Source organism: Rutilus rutilus (genome assembly GCF_951802725.1).
Source record: "Rutilus rutilus genome assembly, chromosome: 13".
NCBI lineage: Eukaryota > Metazoa > Chordata > Actinopteri > Cypriniformes > Leuciscidae > Rutilus > Rutilus rutilus.
Window position 1 is genome coordinate 4,946,275 of NC_140218.1, and position 19,413 is coordinate 4,965,687.

Consider the following 19,413-nt stretch of genomic DNA (forward strand, 5'->3'; position numbering starts at 1 on the left):
AAATATTAATAAATTAGTAAAAGAATTAATCAAAGTCACCATCACACAATAAACAAATGCATATACAAGTCAACACATGAAACAAAGCTTTATTAAAACTACAGTCAATCATGTATGTATGTAGGCTACAGGCGCTGAACCACATCCTTCTGCCATCTCAACACAGCGGTTCCCATTCTGCGGCTCTGATGAATCAGCTGACCGCCAGAGGTGAGCCGTGCCTTCGTGCCGGAGGTTGTTGCGTGATGTGTTGTGCTTCACAATCTGAGGCAATAGAGCTTTTTTTCCACAAATGCCGCCACATCATCTTTCCTTGCAGGTCCTGCTCCACCACAAAAGCTGTGCAGCAAATGCACAGAAATCAAGAATCAGAAAAGTGCTGTAATAGCTCTGTTTGAAACTACAATAATTAAAATAAACTACAACTTAATATTTAAATAGTTGTTGTATTCATTTCTGTAATGTCACAGAGCCTTTGATTGTAGCATTCAGCTTCATGAGCCACTCTCCACCGGATAAACACACATCTGTTCATCTGTCCCTGTAACATCCAGACCAGACTCACATTACCTCTGTGATTTATGAGCTCAACACTACATTTACATGTTGAGGTTGTTTTAACTTTTTATCCTACATAAATGTTCCTGAATTTATCAACAGTACTAATGGACAAATAAAATAGATAACTTATGTTTAGTTACTTTATAGATTTGTTCTACATAATAGCACACATACATCACTCAGATGCCTATTTCATATCTATATTAGACGTAGTAATCTGCATTTCTTATAGAAGATTTTCTTGCCAGATATTAAATAGACATTTAGTAATTGTATTTAAGATGTATACGGTTTAAAATGTATGCAAATCCACTTTGGAGACGTATGTGTCCTTACTGGAGCTTCTCTGTTAGCTACATAATAAAATGTGATTTACAGCAAAATCACAAATATAGCGTCTTTACATCTTCAACAATTCAACAGTTTATTGTACAGTAGTTCAACACATGCGATCATTTGATTTGTAATACTCACATTTGAAAACAGTCTCGTCCGTCATCCTTTCCGTCACGTTCGAGTATGACCTATCCTTCTTCTTCTTTTTTATGACGTATCCTCTCGCGTGGCCTCCTGGGATAGAAGAGTATCCATCGTTGAGCACTCAAAAATCTGGGCGGAAGCGAGTAAGCCATCCGGGAACTTCTCGCCTACTCTTTTATGAATACTGATGTTTCGAACGTACTGCTTCCTTCACGTACTGTTTTCGCCTACTATATAGTAGGAAAGTAGGCATATTCGAACGCACTTAAGTCCGAATCTCGCGATAATTAGTACGTCACCCAGGTAATTCTCGCCTACTCTTTTGGATTCATACATACTTTTTCGCTCGCCTACTCTTTTTCCCATACTAAATAGTAGGGAAGTATGCGGTTTCGAACGCAGCCCTACTTTCACGTTCTATGTGTGACGACAGAGGGAGAGAGAGGGAGAGAGAGAGACGTAAACAGAGTATGGCAGGCGATCGGGGTCAAAAGTCTTTAAACGAAACGCGTGATTTTGACCGTGTCGACCATAGACTGAATAAATATCCTCATCCTCATATCCCCCAATCAAAATATCAATGAAATCATTGTTCTGTGCATTTCATGGTGAATTTGTTTCTTATACAAAAGTCCTCAAAGTGATAAAAAAGAAAAACGCAATTAGTCTTTTTTCCACCATAGAAGAATATGCTTTAAAAGAAAAACCTTAACCCCTTAATTTTGTTTATTTATTTCATTTTTGTTGTTGTTGTTGTTGCTGGTCCTCTTTCGTCCTTTTTTTTTATTATTATTATTTTTTTATTGAAAATATCCGTTTCTTCAGAATAGGACACAGAGAAGATATAGCCAGAGGGAGCAGCTCTTAATACAAACAGGAAATATATATGTAGTCTTAGTAACAAAAATAAGGATGATTTATAAAAGGAAAAGAAACATTCATATTTATAAACAAATTTAAATAGAAAAAAAAAAGTAAGAAATTATAACATAACATGAGGGGAGCAGTGTTAATTTTGACAGCAAATTTTGATTTAGTTTTAGTCATAGTCTTTTGACTAAAATGCCATTTAGTTTTAGTCATATTTTAGTCATCTGAATTGTTTTAGTTTTAGTCTAGTTTTAGTCGACGAAAATACAATAACATTTTAGTCGACTAAATCTACAGTATATTTAGTCGACTAAAATCGAATTTAAATTGTAATGCATTAATTTAGAATTTCTCTTAAATTTCCAAACCCATTATAGCCTACTCCCAAAACACTATTAACCTGTTAATATGAATAATTTGTAAAGTTTGAACATGCAATACAGACACATTTTTAACTGCTGTGAAATACAAAAAACATCTTAAAATTAAATAAAACCACTTCTCCTAAAGAAATAGCCTAGTCTTTTTTTTCAATGCATGATATATGTAGTATTCATTCTTTATTCTTTCAAGCAGACATATTTATATAAATTAAATATAATTAATCCTTATTACAGCTTTTAAAGAGCAGTGAGTGCTTTTCTCTTTTTATTTTGTTGTTTGATTAAGTGCACAGACGGCATTATGTGTATTACGCACTGTCACTTTAAGAACGAGTGTGCAGATCCAATGGCACTGATGCACATGATCCGCTATTCTCACAACGGTACATTCTTTATTCTCACAACAACGGTACATTCTTTAAAGACATAACCGACTGTGTTTACGTGAATACTCTCCAAAACTGACATTTAGACAATGTTGTGTGTATTTTATCCATTCAGACGCGAAAGAGAGCTCAGTTCAGTCCTCGCGCGCTGTATAGCTGTGCAGGCACGCTTCGGGTCGGGTGTGTGTGTGTGTGTGTGTGTGTGTGTGCGCGCGCGCACAGAAAAACATTCAGATCTATCCATGTCTGCTCTTCTCTTTCTCCCAGACGTTTACATTTTTTAACGATCTATAGACATGAATCAAGCGCATGCCAACTCCTGTCCGCGGGTAGATCAGCACGTCACAATTCAAATCTGCGCTTTACCACAAACGCATCAGTTATGACTGGATCTCTTCCTCAATCGTCCCTCCCCAACATTTTCGTCTAGTTTTTATTCGTTGACGAAAATGTCAATACATTTTCGTCATAGTTGTCGTCATTTAAAACTGTTTTTTATTTAGTTTTCGTCTCGTTTTCGTCACTGAAAAAATGTCGTTGACGAAAATAATGACGAAAATTATTCGTCAACAAAATTAACACTGGAGGGGAGAATTCAGTCATTGTTAAGCTATTAACCTCAGCTGGGACGTGTTTTAGGGTATTATATATTTTTGTGCTTTAGGACCTTTCAGAGTTTTTAAGGATTTCATATACAGTTTAAATTCATTTAAAAAAAAAAAAAAAATTAATTTGGGAGATGATTTCACAATCCAAATGTTATGTCGGCACTGGAGATAGAGTTTGGGAATGAAGACATCTGTTGCTTAACCCGTTTATGTATATCACACCAAAATATATGTATCACGTTACATGAGAAAAACACATGGTCTGTAGTTTCGCCATCATTTTCACAGAATGCACATGTATTATCATCTGTACCAAAGCGACGTCTCAGTACTTCTTTAGAGGGGTAAATGTTGTTCATTACTTTGAAGTGCGTTTCTTTCACTTTAGGAGGTATAGGGAGTGTTAGATACATTGTTCTTAATTTAGTGATTGAATATTTATCACATTTTTGTAGGATGTTATTTTTATTTGGCCTTTTAGGGTAAATATAATCAATAAAACAATTTCTAATAAAGTGGTTAGTGCATTTTTTTATCCAGAACAAAGATCCCTTGAATTGATAGTGGGGCCAATTGTGGTTGTATCGGATAATATGCCAAAATGTTTCTTGTTAGAAGGACAAATTATTGGGCTAGTGCTTTATGTAATTTAGTAAAGTCTGATTTTAAGGGTTTGAAATTATGTTTGATGGAAAATTGTCCATAATTTAAAAACTGTCCGTTGGTATCCATTAAGTCGGCTATGGACCATATATTTCTCCCACACCAATCCTCAAAGAACAGAGATGTGTTGCTGTGCAAAATATATCTGTTGTTCCAGAGTACAGATGTGTGGCGTGAGAAGTTATGCACGTATAACATTTTCCAGTACAAGAGTATTTATCAGTGAAACTCTGACAATGATATAGGTAATTTGTTAACACTAAAGTCCGCTCTAAGAAGAAATTCTAATCCTCCGATTCTCTTGAATAAGGTCTTGGGATACAATACCAAAAGGAGTTGCTGTGTTTGATCCAAGATTTTAACCAGTTTATTTTTAAGGTTCCATTAAGGCAGTCAAAATCAATAACTTTTATTCCTCCATCCTTTGTGTCTTTAACCATATTGCTTTTCTTCATATAATGTGATCTGTTTCTCCAAATGAAGTTTAGGTTGATTTGGCTGATAGATGTAATCAGTGTTGTTTGGAGTGGCACTGGAATAGGCTGGGCAAGAACATCTGGATAAATATTCCATCTTAGTTAGGTAAACTCGGCCTAGTGTTGATAGGTCCCTCTGTAGCCATATATTTAGTCTTGATTTGCATTCTTGTATTTTCTACATTCAGAAGCTGGCTTTGTTTTTGGTCCTTAGAGAGGTAAATCCCCAGGTATTTGATTTCTGATTTAATAGGGATATTACAGATGTTTTTCAGTGAAGTGTTGTAAGTGTAATGTTAGACCTGAGGCTTTTGAGAATTTTTCAATTTTGGCAATAGTTGTTGAAATTTGGTATCTATCTTTTAAGAATATTGTTGTGTCGTCCGCTAGTTGGCTGATTATTATGTCTGTGCCAAGTACATTAAGTTTTTTAATATCATTACAGTTTTTAATATAGATTGCTAGCATTTCTGTGGCTAAGATGAACAGGTATGGTGAGATGGGGCAACCTTGAGGAATACCCACATTAATCTTGAAGCTTGGGGTGGTACCACTAGGTAATAGGACACAGATATTAATATCTCGATATAATCCACCAACCCATTCTCTAAATTTGATTCCGAAGCCAAAGTGTTCGAGCGACGAAAGAATAAATGGATGCTCCGCGGAGTCGAATGCTTTATAGAAGTCTAGAAAGAGAAGGAAACCATCATCCTCTATTTGGCTTCTACACTCAATGATGTCCATTACCAATCTTATATTATTATGTATTGACCTTCCTTTTAAGAGCCCTGACTGTGTATCTGCAATAAGATCTGAAATCCCTGTTTGAAGACGAGAAGCAAAGATGTAAGTTAGGAGTTTGTAGTCTGAATGTCTGAGTGTAATGGGTCTTCTGTTATCTATAATTCTGGGATCTTTCCCAGGTTTTGGAATTGAGACGATAACTCCATGTCTCATTGTTGGTGCAAGCACTCATGTTTCAAATATTTGGGTAAAGACTTGTAGCAGCAGGTCTCTTAAATCTACCCAAATGTCTGTAAAAGTCACCTGTGAGACCGTCGGATCCGGGGGCTTTGTTAAGAGAGAGGCGATCAATTACTGCGTCAAGTTCTGGAATTGTTATTTGATTATCACATGTTTGTTTGAGGCCATCCTCTATTTTTAGAATATGTTTTGCTATATCCTGAAAAAAATGTTGACAGTCCACGCTAGAAACTTTAGAGCTATAGAGCTGGCTATAGAATTTCCAGATTTCTGAAGAGATCAATTTTTCATCTGTGACTTCATTATTATCAATCATCAGGGATCTGATGCTATTTTTTTCCTGTCTTCTTTTTTCAAGACCACAGAAATACGCTGAATTGTTTCCCCCTCCTCTATCCACTAGCTCTGGGTCTAATAAAGCCCCCTTGGGCCTTACGACTGTGAACTTCATCTAGTTTTGGTTGGAGGTTTAATATCTTCTGTCTATCGTCTTCAGTTGGGTTTGGCCTATTGCAGTACATATTGAACTGATTAATAATGTTCTTCTTTTTTTAACTGTCTTTTTTAATTATTTTACTGAATGAGATGGTAAATTGGCGTATTTTATATTTTAAGAATTCCCACTTTTTGGTAGCAGTTGTGAGCTCCTCAGAATTGGCATTTTCTTTAATTAATAATTAGATTTTTTGGCAGTATCATTATTTTTGAGCAGACTGGAATTGAACTTCCAATATGTGTGTGAGTGGACATTGTTGTCATTGGGTTTGATCTGTAGTAAAATAACACTATGATCTGTTAGTGGTGCAGAAGAAATATCAGAGCTAATATTATAAAACAGCAAATGATTTGCAATTAACCAATGATCAATTCTGGATTTATAATTGTGGCTTGAGCTAAACCAGGAGTATTTAGATATTTCTGGATTTAAGTGTCTCCAAGGATCAACCAAATTTTGTTTTTCGCAAAAGTCTGTGAATATGGTGTTTGGATGACTGGCAGAGTATCTGAAAGGATATTTATAATAAAAAAAAATCATGAACTAGGTTTAGATCGCCTCCAATGATGATGTTATCAGTTGAGTGTGTTCATTTGAGATTGTCTAAATGTAAACCAATTTGTTCAAGTAGGTTTCGGTTTTCTCTACTGATGTTATATCCATAAATGTTGACTAAGATGAATTTCAGACCATCTATGTTTATGATAAGAATCAGCCAGTGAGCAAATTCATCTGCCATATGGGACACAATATGACCTTTGAAGCGTCCTGTGAACTGCATGATGATCTGACGAGGGCGGCTGGTGTTACTCGGCCCCAGTCGGTGCACCGAATCCAGGATGAAATCCATCTTCTCCCTCCAGTGTGGCACAATCTTTCCGATGATATCAGAGATGATTTGTCGTGTGTTTTCGTCTTTTCCCTCCTGTAAGCCATTTACTCGCAGGTTCTTCTTTTATAACGCTCCAACTCTGCTGCTCTTTCCCCCAGATCTGTGTTCTCCTCTTTGAGTTGTTTCACCTCGACGTGCAGTTTTTGGCACTGTGTTTTACATTCTTTGAGTTCGGCAGAGTTAAACTCTACCGCTTTCGCGATGTTGGCTATGGTCAGCGTGTTCTGCTTTAGCTCCGCTTTGAAGTCCTGCATCATGTTTTGAAGAGTGCCGATAGCAGGATCACAGCGTTAGAGGCGTCTTCAGCATGGGCTCCAGCAGTCACGGCGTCGTCTGGTTTTGACTTCTTCTGTGGTGCTGGTGGTTTGGAAGGAGATGCTAAGGTGTTTTTGGTTCCTCTGGTGTTAGTTTGTTTATGTTTATTTGTTTAGTACAAGTACAAAACTATGCAAGGAGGGAACGAAGCCACTCTAGGCTTGTACAGAGTTCCACTCCTGCTCATATTCACTCATGAGACATGCAGACTAAACACTCAAACAAAAAAAACTAAATAAAAAAACAAACAACAATCGAAACAAAGCAAGAGCATAAGCAGAAAAAAACAAAACAATATAGAACAACAATTCAATAACAAAAAACAAAAAAGATGCAGAAAGAGCATGCAATACCTATAGAAAGAAATACTTAAAGGCGTCAGGCTGGCAATAGTAGTGTCTTCAAATGCTTTTTAAAAGCAGAATAAGAGGACATTGATCGCAAAGATGGACTTAAATCACTCCAGAGCTTAGGACCTCTAAAAAAAATATTAAATTGATGTCTTGCAGTTCGTGTGTAAGGTAAGAGTAGGTTATTATTGCTGTGTCTAGTTTGAAATGAGTGTACATGTGAAATGGGGATAAATTCTGAAAGGAGTCTGGAAGATCTTGTTTCCTATATATAAACTTATGCATAAATAAACATGTTTGATAAATATTTACCTTATCAATAGGGAGAACTTTGAATTTGTTATAAAGGGGTGCTGAGGGTGCATATCTATTTGAATGAGATATAAATCTAAGATATTTCTTCTGTATGACTGTTAATTTCTTCAGGTAAGTAGAATAGGTAGCTGCCCAAACAATATTGCAATAATTAATGAATGGGAAAAAAAAAACTATAATATAAGGTTAAAAAAGCTGAGGAGTGAACTAAAGGACAAACCCTCCTCAATATACCCAGCATTTTAGCTGACCTCTTAGATACGAAATTGATATGGTTAGACCATTAAAGACCACTATCTATAATGACTCCCAAAAATTTGGTATGCTGAACCAATTCAATTTGAATGTTATTAATAAAAATTTTCGATAATTCTTTAGGGTAATGTTTGTTAGTATTACAAAAAATCATAAAATTGCATTTTTTTATATTGAGGGTAAGTTTGTTCCATTGAAACCATTCCACAATGGAAGATAGTTCCTCATTGACCGTTTTGATTAAAATATTAAAGTCTTGGTGAGAAGCTACAAGATTTGTATCATCTGCAAATAGTACTGGTAGGAGTTTGGTGCAAGTCGTGGCCATGTCATTAATATAAATTAAAAATAAAAGAGGCCCCAAAATTGATCCTTGAGGGACACCAATCATAATTTGTGACTTCATGGAGGTATAGCCTTCCAGATATATACATATTGCTCTCTATCAGCTAAGTAGCTTCTAAACCATCTCAAGGCAACATCCTCCACTCCGTATCTGCTAAGTTTGGCAATCAGAATATTGTGACTGACCGTATCGAATGCCTTACTCAGGTCCAGGAAGACTCCAAGAGCAAATTTTTTATTGTCAAGAGCTAAAGAAATGTAGTTCACAAGTTGAATGAGGGCATGCTCAGTAGAGTGTCGCTTCCGAAAACCATATTGATGTTTATATAAAATATTATTGGCATCCAAGTGATTAAATAATCTTTCCAAGATTTTCGATATACACGGGAGAATTGATATTGGCCTATAATTACCAAATTCCTTGGAGTCACCGGTCTTGAAAATTGGTATAACCCTAGCAACCTTCAAATCCCGAGGGACAATTCCAGTTTTAAGAGACAGTGAGAGAATATGAATGAGGATTTAATGATATAGTCAGTTGTCTCTTTGATAAGAACACTTTTGATGCCATCATGACCATGGGCTGCATTTTTAAGTGATAAAATAATATTACGAACCTCTTGAACAGTTGGTGGGTCAAAATTATGGAATGAAGGATCCTGACCTTTGATTAAAGAACAGGGGTGTCTATCCGAGCCATTAGTGCTAAATGCTAGTTCAGAACCAACCGATATAAAGAAATCATTAAAGCCATTAGCACTATCAACAGGGTTGGAGAGAACCCCCTTCTTACTGTTCATTACTACAGGGGCGGTAAATGGGCATTTAGTACGGTTCAGTAAGTGATTAATGAGGTGCCATGTTGTTTTAATGTTTTTAGAAGCTTGTGCAAATTGATTTGAATAATATGCTTTCTTTGTTTTTCTTACTAAAGATGTGAAGTAGTTTTTACATTTCTTATAAGTTTCAGTATTAATTGAAGAAGGGTTAAGAATAGACCTCCTATAAAGTTTATTTTTTTTCCGGGAAAGGTTTTTTAGTTCATCAGATATCCACGGCTTCCCCTTAGAGTATTTATTTCTGGATTTTGTACTCATCAACGGAAATGATCAATCTAAAGCCTTATTAAAAGACTTTAAGAATAAGCTGTATGCACTGTTAACGTCTTGTGACACAAGTACCTCATCCCATATGGTATTGCCAATGGCAGACTTAAAAATGATCAATGCTGTTGTTTCTAGAGAATTTACGATATTTATTTGGCCCATTCTTAGGATAGCTAGACATTAGATGGCATGATTGGATAAACTGGAAGACAGGAAAGTGGTCAGAGACATCACACATCAGGAGGCCTGAAGTGACCTCAAAGTTATAAGAATTAAACAAAATATTATCAATGAGAGTATAGCAGATGAGGAGGTGATTCTGGAAGGTTTAGTAATAAGAGGGAAAAAAATAAAAGAATGGAGTGCATTTAAGAAATCAACTGTTTGTGTTAAATCACATTTGAGTAAATTAATATTGTAGTCACCGAGTAAAAAACATAATTTGCTTTCTTTGGTTGTTAACTCAAGTGTTGATTGAAGTGCATCAATAAATGTGTTATGGTCTGAATCTGGTGGTCTATAGATGCATCCGATCAGAATGCTCTTTCCATTGAATTGCTGACAAGATGGGATTTCAATAAATATAGACTCTGTGTTAGTGGTGTCAAATTCTGCACTAAGTTCATCTCTAACACCAGCATCAAAGGAATTCAAAACATATAAAGAGACACCCCCCTCCTCTTTTGTTTTTTTCTACAAGAATGAAATGATACATAATTAGGTAGGGGGAATAAAGTAAATACATCATCAGTCAGCCAAGTCTCAGAAAAGGCCAAGACTGAGAAGGAAAAACTTAAGCTAGACAGAAAAGTTCTCAATTCGTCATGATTTTTAGACATACTACGAATATTCCAGTGAAAAGTAGAGAAAAGATTTTTAGAAAAGTTTATGGTTTGATGCAGTGAGTTTACTTGCCCTTCAGAGTAATAGTTACAAGACAGTTTTAATAAGTTTAAATTAGGTTGATTTACATCAGGATTAAAGAAATTATCATAAATGCCACAACTGTCCATGTTCTGCTCAAACGGATTGAAAATAAAAGAGTTATCGTCAGAGATGGGCAAGTCAATAGAAGCCATAGAAATTAAGCTGGCAAGAACATCGACACAGACTCACGTGATAAAAACTGAGCGTCCCCTGGTTGTGAAGGCCTCCTACTTCAAAAAGGCTAATAACCAAAGTTAACTGAATATTCCATCTGTCCCGGAGGATTAAGTAATCTTCGTCCATAATCAGCGACACAAAAAAATAAAATAAAGTAGTAAGTCCACACATCCACAGCTCATATTGTGACTCAACTCTAATCATCATTTGTACAAGTTCAATTCGTCCATTTCTTTCACCATCACTGCTCTTTCCTCTTCTGGTGTTGCTCCAATCGTTCGGATATAAACTTTACCATTCCGAGACCAGGTCGCTTTGATCTTTTTAGCCTTTTTCAGTTGCCGCGCTGCATAAGCAATATTCCCGTTCTTCCTCGTTAGATGTTCATTCACAAACACTCCCGTGCCTTTTAACTTGAACCCCTGTTGTAACAAGCCGATCTTGTCTTTTCTGTTGACAAAGCGGATTATGATTGCCGGTGGAGTAGGACTATTTTTGTTATTCTTGTTATTCCGAGGGAGTGTATGACAGGCCGAGATCTGATTTCTGTGAATGGGAATATCCTTACTACCGAAGAATTGGATAACCTGGAATTCCAGGGTCTCCGTCTCAGCAGTTGTGTCATCAGCACTGATTCCCGCAGCGACACTGGAGTAGGCACGGTGTCGTGTTTTCAATCCAGAGATAATCAGATCATCCATACGGTAATATTGCTCTACATCATCCAGTCTCTTTTCCAATTCTTTGATCTGATCGTCTTTCTTCTTTAATTTAATTTCATAGCCGCTCACCCAGGTCCGTAGCCAGACTATTGAAAGGGGGGGTTCTTCTTTTCAAAAAAGTGGACCTTTTTGCAGTTTTTCTCGTCCTTTTGTATTTTGTTTGTTTTATTTCCTGCGCCCTGGGCATCAAGAGTCAAGGCCCCGGCGTAGTTAGGGGGGTTCGGGGGCATGCTCCCCCGAGAAAATTTGTATTTCTCTGATCTGCATATGTGCAATTTAGGGCTTTTGAAGGCCAAAAAATTATAAGAAATAGGCTTTAAAACCTATCATTAGATTATTTGTCAATACCTCTCCTCATCTTCATATTTCTTTTTTTCTCAGTCTTCTTATCCTGGCCTATTTCTTCCCCTCCTAAAGCTGAACTTAGTCTTTTCATTTTCGTCAGTGACGAAAGTTGGCTCAACTGATATTTATACGTTTTATGAATAATTTTCTTAGACAAGTTAATTTACTCAAGGCTAAAGCTGTAGCCTAAGTCAGTATTGACATTATGAACCTTCTGCAAGCTTTGGAATTTGAAAACGTCTGTTTTTAAATGTTAAAAGTAATTTTAAATCATACAAATTACGTTTACCGCAGTTGGTGGAATTGGCAGACGTTCCCTTAAGCATTGTGCGCTGTGGAAACGCGTCAAAGCATTTTCAGGTATAATTATGCAGCATTAATGCACGAATGATTTTGAATTAATATTTTAATCATGTCGATATACAATGGTCACATAATAATTATGTGACCATTGTATATCGACATGATTAAAATATTAATTCAAAATCATTCACAGGTCCGTAGCCAGACTATTGAAAGGGGGGGTTCTTCTCTTCAAAAAAGTGGACCTTTTTGCAGTTTTTCTCGTCCTTTTGTATTTTGTTTGTTTTATTTCCTGCGCCCTGGGCATCAAGAGTCAAGGCCCCGGCGTAGTTAGGGGGGTTCGGGGGCATGCTCCCCCGAGAAAATTTGTATTTCTCTGATCTGCATATGTGCAATTTAGGGCTTTTGAAGGCCAAAAAATTATAAGAAATAGGCTTTAAAACCTATCATTAGATTATTTGTCAATACCTCTCCTCATCTTCATATTTCTTTTTTTCTCAGTCTTCTTATCCTGGCCTATTTCTTCCCCTCCTAAAGCTGAACTTAGTCTTTTCATTTTCGTCAGTGACGAAAGTTGGCTCAACTGATATTTATACGTTTTATGAATAATTTTCTTAGACAAGTTAATTTACTCAAGGCTAAAGCTGTAGCCTAAGTCAGTATTGACATTATGAACCTTCTGCAAGCTTTGGAATTTGAAAACGTCTGTTTTTAAATGTTAAAAGTAATTTTAAATCATACAAATTACGTTTACCGCAGTTGGTGGAATTGGCAGACGTTCCCTTAAGCATTGTGCGCTGTGGAAACGCGTCAAAGCATTTTCAGGTATAATTATGCAGCATTAATGCACGAATGATTTTGAATTAATATTTTAATCATGTCGATATACAATGGTCACATAATATTAAAACTAATCTTGCTATTGATATCTTTCTTAGACTACCGACCCTATAGAACAAATGTCCGGCTAATATCGAACCTAAAACGAATTTACCGCGCTCAACCAGCGGGAGTGCATTTCACGAATTAGTAATCGCTGGCGTTCAGCGGGGAGGGAGGAAAGTCTGCGTGAACCCGCGTAGATGCACTTTATGCAGTGAAGACTGTAAAGTGTTTGATAACTTTATTAAATTTCTGTGTATTTCCTCCTACATGTAGCCTACCTGTCAGTGCCCCTTAGATGTCATGTGCCCCTGAGCAAGTGACCAGTTGCCCTAATGGTTAATCCGGCCCTCACCTGCCATGTCTATCGGCTCGCTTTCGGGTTATAGCCTACTTTCCGCGACTGCGCAACTGGGTTATAGGTTGCCAGGTTGAAGTGACAATAATGGGTTGAAATTGTAGGCTATATGATGTGTGGATTGTGTGAATATAATGCATTTAATACAAGATGTCTGGCAACTGGTCAACATTAGACAAACATATTGGTCCGATTATACATTAAAGGTGTTTGGGCCATGCAAATTACGGGGGGGGGGGGGTCTGGGAGATAGGGCTAAAAAACGGGAGAAACCCGGGAAAAACGGGAGTGTTGACAGGTATCCGCGGCACACACACACAAGTCCAGCTACAATAATCATATTAATTTGAAACGGCAACCCAGAATATTTGTCACAAGCATTGATTAAAACAATGATGACAAAATCACATAAAAAAAAAAAAAAAAAACACTTAAATTCTGGACCTTTGACAGTGAGGGGGGGTTCGTTCGAACCACCCGAACCCCCCCTGCCTACGGGCTTGTCACCTGAGCTTGTAGTAGATTCACCTGTTTCGTGAGCTGCAGGATCTCCGTTTGTTGCGTTGCGATTTTGCCGACCTCTAGTTGGATTGAGGCCAGAGTTTTTTTTAATATCTTCCATATTGACGATAATCGTAAGCTTTCTCGTTGTTGTAATACTAAACAGGCGCTTCGATCACTTTTGCTTGGTTTCTCTGGAGGATCAAATCCCCAACAGGGAAAATGCTGCAGTCAGCTCAAACACGAGCTGAACATGTACATACACTCGCTTTCCGAGCGCCATCTTGCAAATTACTAATGAGAGACAGATCCATCCTTTCTGGACCACCATAGTCGTGTTCTTGGAGAGCCTTCAATTTAGCATTAGCTTTTGTGCTAGCCATGTTATGGTCTGCAATATCGTACTCCAGGAGGTGCTCAGGGTCACTCACACGTTTCTGAATTATTATGATAAGTTCTCTACGGTTTTACATCTGATATTTCAGGGTTTTGTTGAGATAAAAGTTCATTCCGTTGATTTTCAAGGCTTTGCTACTCTGAGCTATTCACAATGCGTCTGCTCTCTCCTCACAGCTATTCTCTGGCTGTATCAAGTCGGACAAAATTTCTAACCGGCATGCAATGCTTCAAGTCAGCCAGCGATCGGTCTGCGCAGAGCTGCATGAAGTCGAACAAGCCTTATATTTGCATATGTGACGTGATGGTATATGTTGGTATATATGTATACAAACATCAGAGGTCATGTTTATTCACAAAGAATGTCGTAATGGTATACTGGTATGCACGTATGCAAACATCAGACGTTATATTAGTTCATCGGTACGTTGTGAGTGATGTCAGTCTTATGTCATGATTTGTCAGGCCCTTTTAAGTTGTTCGTTTAACGTTCTTTCTCAAGGTAGAAAAGTCAACAGCTTAAACGAGGGCTCTTAGAAAGGCTCTTTTATTTTATCAAACTGCCAATAAACCTTTTCAGACTGTGTGCAGCTGAACCAAGAAAAGCTTAAGATTGCATGGAGCTGATAAGCAGATACTGTCTTTATTTTTTAAATACTGAATAAGCCGATTTATTTTAAATACATTGTTCAAAGCGTCATAACTCTAAACCTCTAAACCATCATGATCTTTGGGGTTGCATACAATGTCTTTTCTCAAATAATGTGGCTTGTTTTTCCATATAAAATCAAAAGGCATTTTATCCAATTGTTTGGTAACTTTAGGGGGAATATCCAATGATAGACACATAGACTGATCTGGAGATTCCTTCAGCTTTTGACAGAAGTTCCCGTCCCTGAATTGACAGATCCCTTTGTAACCACGCATTAAACCTCTCACTAGTTTTGTTAATCATTGGATTGAAGTTTAAATTGTTACGCAGATTTTCATCTTTACATATAACAACTCCCAGATATGTTACTTGATTTACAACTGGAATATTAAAATAAATCGTTAAACTACATTCTTTAAGAGGAAACAGATTTATTGATATTCATTCCTAGCCCTGATACATCTGACAATTATTTTATGCATTTCACTGCTTTAATGATTTCATTCCTATCTTTCAGAAATAAAGCAGTGTCATCTGCAAACTGACACAACTTCACTGTTTTCCCTAATGCTGTAATTCCTTGAAAATGTCCTTTTTTAATGTGAAGGGCCATTATTTGCGTTGCTAACAAAAACCAAAATGGGGAGATGGGCCACCCTTGTCTGATCCCTCTACCTATCTCAGATCTGCCAGAAGTCCCCCTTGATCATCTTCCAGAACTGGGACATCCTCTCTATAGGGTTTTGATAGCTTTCTGGAAATAACTGCCAAACCCAAACAATTCAGTCGCTTTAAATAAGAAGTGATGTTCTATGTGTGACCCCTAGGCGGCGCTCAAACGCACGCAATTTGAATATCTAAACTAGAAAATCCAAACAGCGCTCCCCTTTACACTATTCAGGCAGGTTGTGTCCAATGAAGGAACAGAAATGGGACTGATGTACTCAAATATAATTTTATTAAACACTAAACACCATGATACACTGATAGGCAATCAGAGCAGACAAATGTTCCCCGTAGATAACAGTGAACAATTCTACAATAAATAAATCACAGTGTATAAAAGTCTCATAGTGAATGAGTTACAGGATATAAAGTCTAACAATACCTAGACTACAGTGAATAAAGTCAAATAAATAGATACGGTCCACATACACACACTCAAACACTGCAAGAGACACTTCAAACCAAATCGGCCGTGCATACACACACCTAACACGGCATTTCACACTTCACACTAGTGAACATTGCAAAATAAACACTGTCCCCAAAGGAGATATTACACAATGCCCATGGGCCGAATATTGGAGTATGATGATTGCCAAACAGACAAAAAACAAACATTTAAATGAACAAGCTACCACTAGCAGGACTCCATCAGGTCCAGGTCATCACAGATCGGTGTAGCAGATCCCCCAGACACACACACACACACACACACACACACACACACACACACACACACACACACACACAAAGAAATAAAAAGTAAAACAGAATGATTAAATCCAGGAAAAACAGTGGCTAGTGACAGACGAAGGCAATCCTCCTGTAATAACAAGCATAAGTGGTTTATGATGCGATGTTTGATAGCATCGTGACAATTTAAAACAATATTAAATCTCTGATTGAAAGATTAGGACAAAAAAAAAGGATTAGATAAACTTACGTTTTTTTCTTTGGACACCTGCCAGTTAAAAGTGTTCAAAACACATAAATAACCCCTTTATTGCAGATTTATCCTGCAATGAACTTGTAAGGCATATTTTGATGTGTGTTTGGCGTCGAGTGTGTTATATTATATCGAGTTGTTTTGACATTGTAAGTATTACGAGGCACAACTGCAATTAATTTGTGCATTGTCTTGTGTTTTATGTAGAACTGATTTATTCTCTGTGAAGTGAAACCCCTATTTCCACGTTTGTATCTCCATTGTGCAGGTAATGTGTATAAAATATATTGTTATAATGTGTTTTATGGATTAATTGCTTTATTCATGTAGAATTGTGCATGTTCACCACTAGGTGGGGGTGTTTCCCTTTCTATTGAATTGAATTGAATTGTTCTGTTTTTCGTTGAGTTGATTTGTGATTAATTCACTGAAAATGTTTTATAATTGTCAATCTGCAAAATTGTACTCATTATACGATCACAACGCAAAAGAAAAAGATTAAAAAGAAAGAGTACTGTTTTAAATAAACCGCAGAGATAACGAGATATGCTGTGGAACTGATTTATTCTCTGTGAAGTGAAACCCCTATTTCCACGTTTGTGTCTCCATTGTGCAGACGGCCCAGGCCACACCGTCACATCGGTGCCGTGAAGTTGTGGTGCCGCTGTGTTGTTATGGGTCGCGTCTTCAAGCAAGTTGATGGAAATCACCGTCATCAGTTTAACAGCAAAAAAACACTTGACAAGCCCAGTGTGGAAGTGGTGCACATGTTTATCAGACACTGCCCGAGTAAGGATTTAGCCCTAACCTTCAGGTCCAAACCGACTGACAAGTGGTCAGCACATGAAGTACAGGCTGTGCTTAACGACTATCAGTCAGAGTTGTCTTTCAAAGCCACCAGTACAGGGCATGGTAGTCGAAATGAGAGAGTTTCAGTCAACAAGACTGATTTTAATGCAGCTCCAGTGCCCGTTCCCACAGTGTGCGAGCAACGACAGAAATGTGCAGATTTCTCTGCTCTTGAAAAGGTCATGCTTGAAAAAGTCCTGCTGACCAACACTAACAGACCTCAGTCTCATCCACAACACCAGCCTTCTAGGAGTCTCCCTAGGATCGAAGGTTTTGATGCTTTAAGCCTGGCTCACACTACAGGAGTTTTACAATCCTAACCGATTGTGAAATCTGGTTGCAGCACACACACTTAAGGAGAATCTCTGCAGATATTCTTCCCTCAGATCTTAAACATGCTCACACTACAATATTTGAGAATAGTGGCGCATCACACACTACAAGATATTCTTAAGATTTAGCACCTCACGTGACGCGATCTCACGGGGAAGCGCATGCAAACAAAATGGATAGTGTGTCGCGGCAACTTGCTGTATTAATACTTATTCTTTGTAGCAATAAACAACAAAAGAAAATCAAACGAAGCGTGGACGAGAAAATGGTTGGGAAGTCGGGATCAGCATGGATTGTCTGTTCTTCAGCGAGAACTAGAGGTACGATTTTTAACTGTTTTAAAATGTTTACAGTAGTGCGCTAGCAAGGGCTAGATTGTTTACAGTTGTTTGGCAACATGTTAGCACTAGTTTATATGATATTTTTTTCTTTGCCCTGGTCTGTATGCTTACATTTTGTATTAATTTAAGTTCCACAGCAACTTGATGTCCAAAGGAACTGTAAGGATCTGGAGTGGCAAGAACTGAAGTAACTTGCTGTAACACATTAAGTTTCTGTCGCTCAACAGAATCTGCATCCCCTTTGTGACGTTTCGATCCCGATTTGGGAGTGGGAAAAGAGGTGGTGAGTTCTTCACCCCTTTTTTGGGTAGAGGGATGTGGTGCTGTGCTTAATGAGATGATAATTAAAGTAAGAGAAATTACATTGTTATTACAGCACAGAAGAGAATCCAAAGATCTTGCATTTAGAAATATATCAGAGCATATAGCATATATATTCTTCTTAGTAATTTTTGTGATGTGTTTTATGTATTGTGTTTTAGTAGAGTTGTGTATAGTGAGTATTTGTTATTGTGTGTACCTGCCTAGGGAATACAGACGTAAATTAGCAATATTGCTATAATCCGGCTTGTTTACATTTTGTATTTTGTACAAATGTTCATCAACATGTCCCTATCAAATAAATGAAAAATGAAATGAAATATAGTAGAATATTTATAAATGATTAAATATCTCCATAACATGTAAAAGAATAATAATATGTAAAGAATTAATAATAAAATAAATCATTTGAATAAAGACATTATCATAAACATTGACCATTTTGGATACACCAGTTATGAAAATGTCACTGCTTGATCTGTTTTGTGCAAACTTTTAAAATAGGACACCTGGCATCCTGAATCGTTCTTAGATATGGTACTATACTACCAACATTTTATAGAAAGATGTTCACTTAAAGCCAAACCCTTGTTCGATCTTATCTCGAAGACAGACACTAAGGGCTCCAGAGGCAGAAGGAGGAAACTCACCTCAAAGGCTGTGTGCGTTAAACTCTCACCTACAGACTGGACGGACAAATGCCAGAAAGCATTTGATACTTTGAAGGAGGACCTTCTCACAAGTGTAACGCTGGCACACCCAGACTTCGAACGTGACTTCATACTGGCGGTAGATGCCTCGTTTGATGGATTGGGTGCTGTTCTTTCCCAGATCCCAGAGGGTAGCACTATGGCCAGGCCGGTAGCATTTGCTAGCAAGACGCTATCACGTTCGCAGATAAATTACCCAGCTCACAGGCTAGAATTCCTCGCACTTAAATGGGCGATATGCTACAAGTTCCATTTTTGGTTAAAGGGGCGTCATTTTACAGCTTGGACGGATAATAATCCTCTCACCTACATACTCACCAAGCCAAGACTCGATGCTTGTGAGCAGCGCTGGGTTGCTAAGCTAGCCTCCTTCAGCTTCGACCCGAAATATGTACCCGGTTCTAAGAACATAGTCGCAGACGCATTGAGCAGGGAA

At 37.5% G+C, this 19,413-nt stretch overlaps 1 protein-coding gene and 1 long non-coding RNA gene across 2 annotated transcripts in view; both read right to left on the reverse strand.

The window, feature by feature from the left end:
- The window catches only part of LOC311302516 (uncharacterized protein), a 197,792-nt gene that overhangs the window by 126,964 nt on the left and 51,415 nt on the right, over positions 1-19,413 (reverse strand). The window lies entirely within an intron of this gene.
- Positions 74-1,466, reverse strand: LOC311302586. The gene is made up of 2 exons (XR_014629603.1): positions 1,036-1,466; positions 74-541 (listed from the first exon to the last, which is right to left on the reverse strand). It is a non-coding gene; the product is annotated as an uncharacterized lncRNA (long non-coding RNA).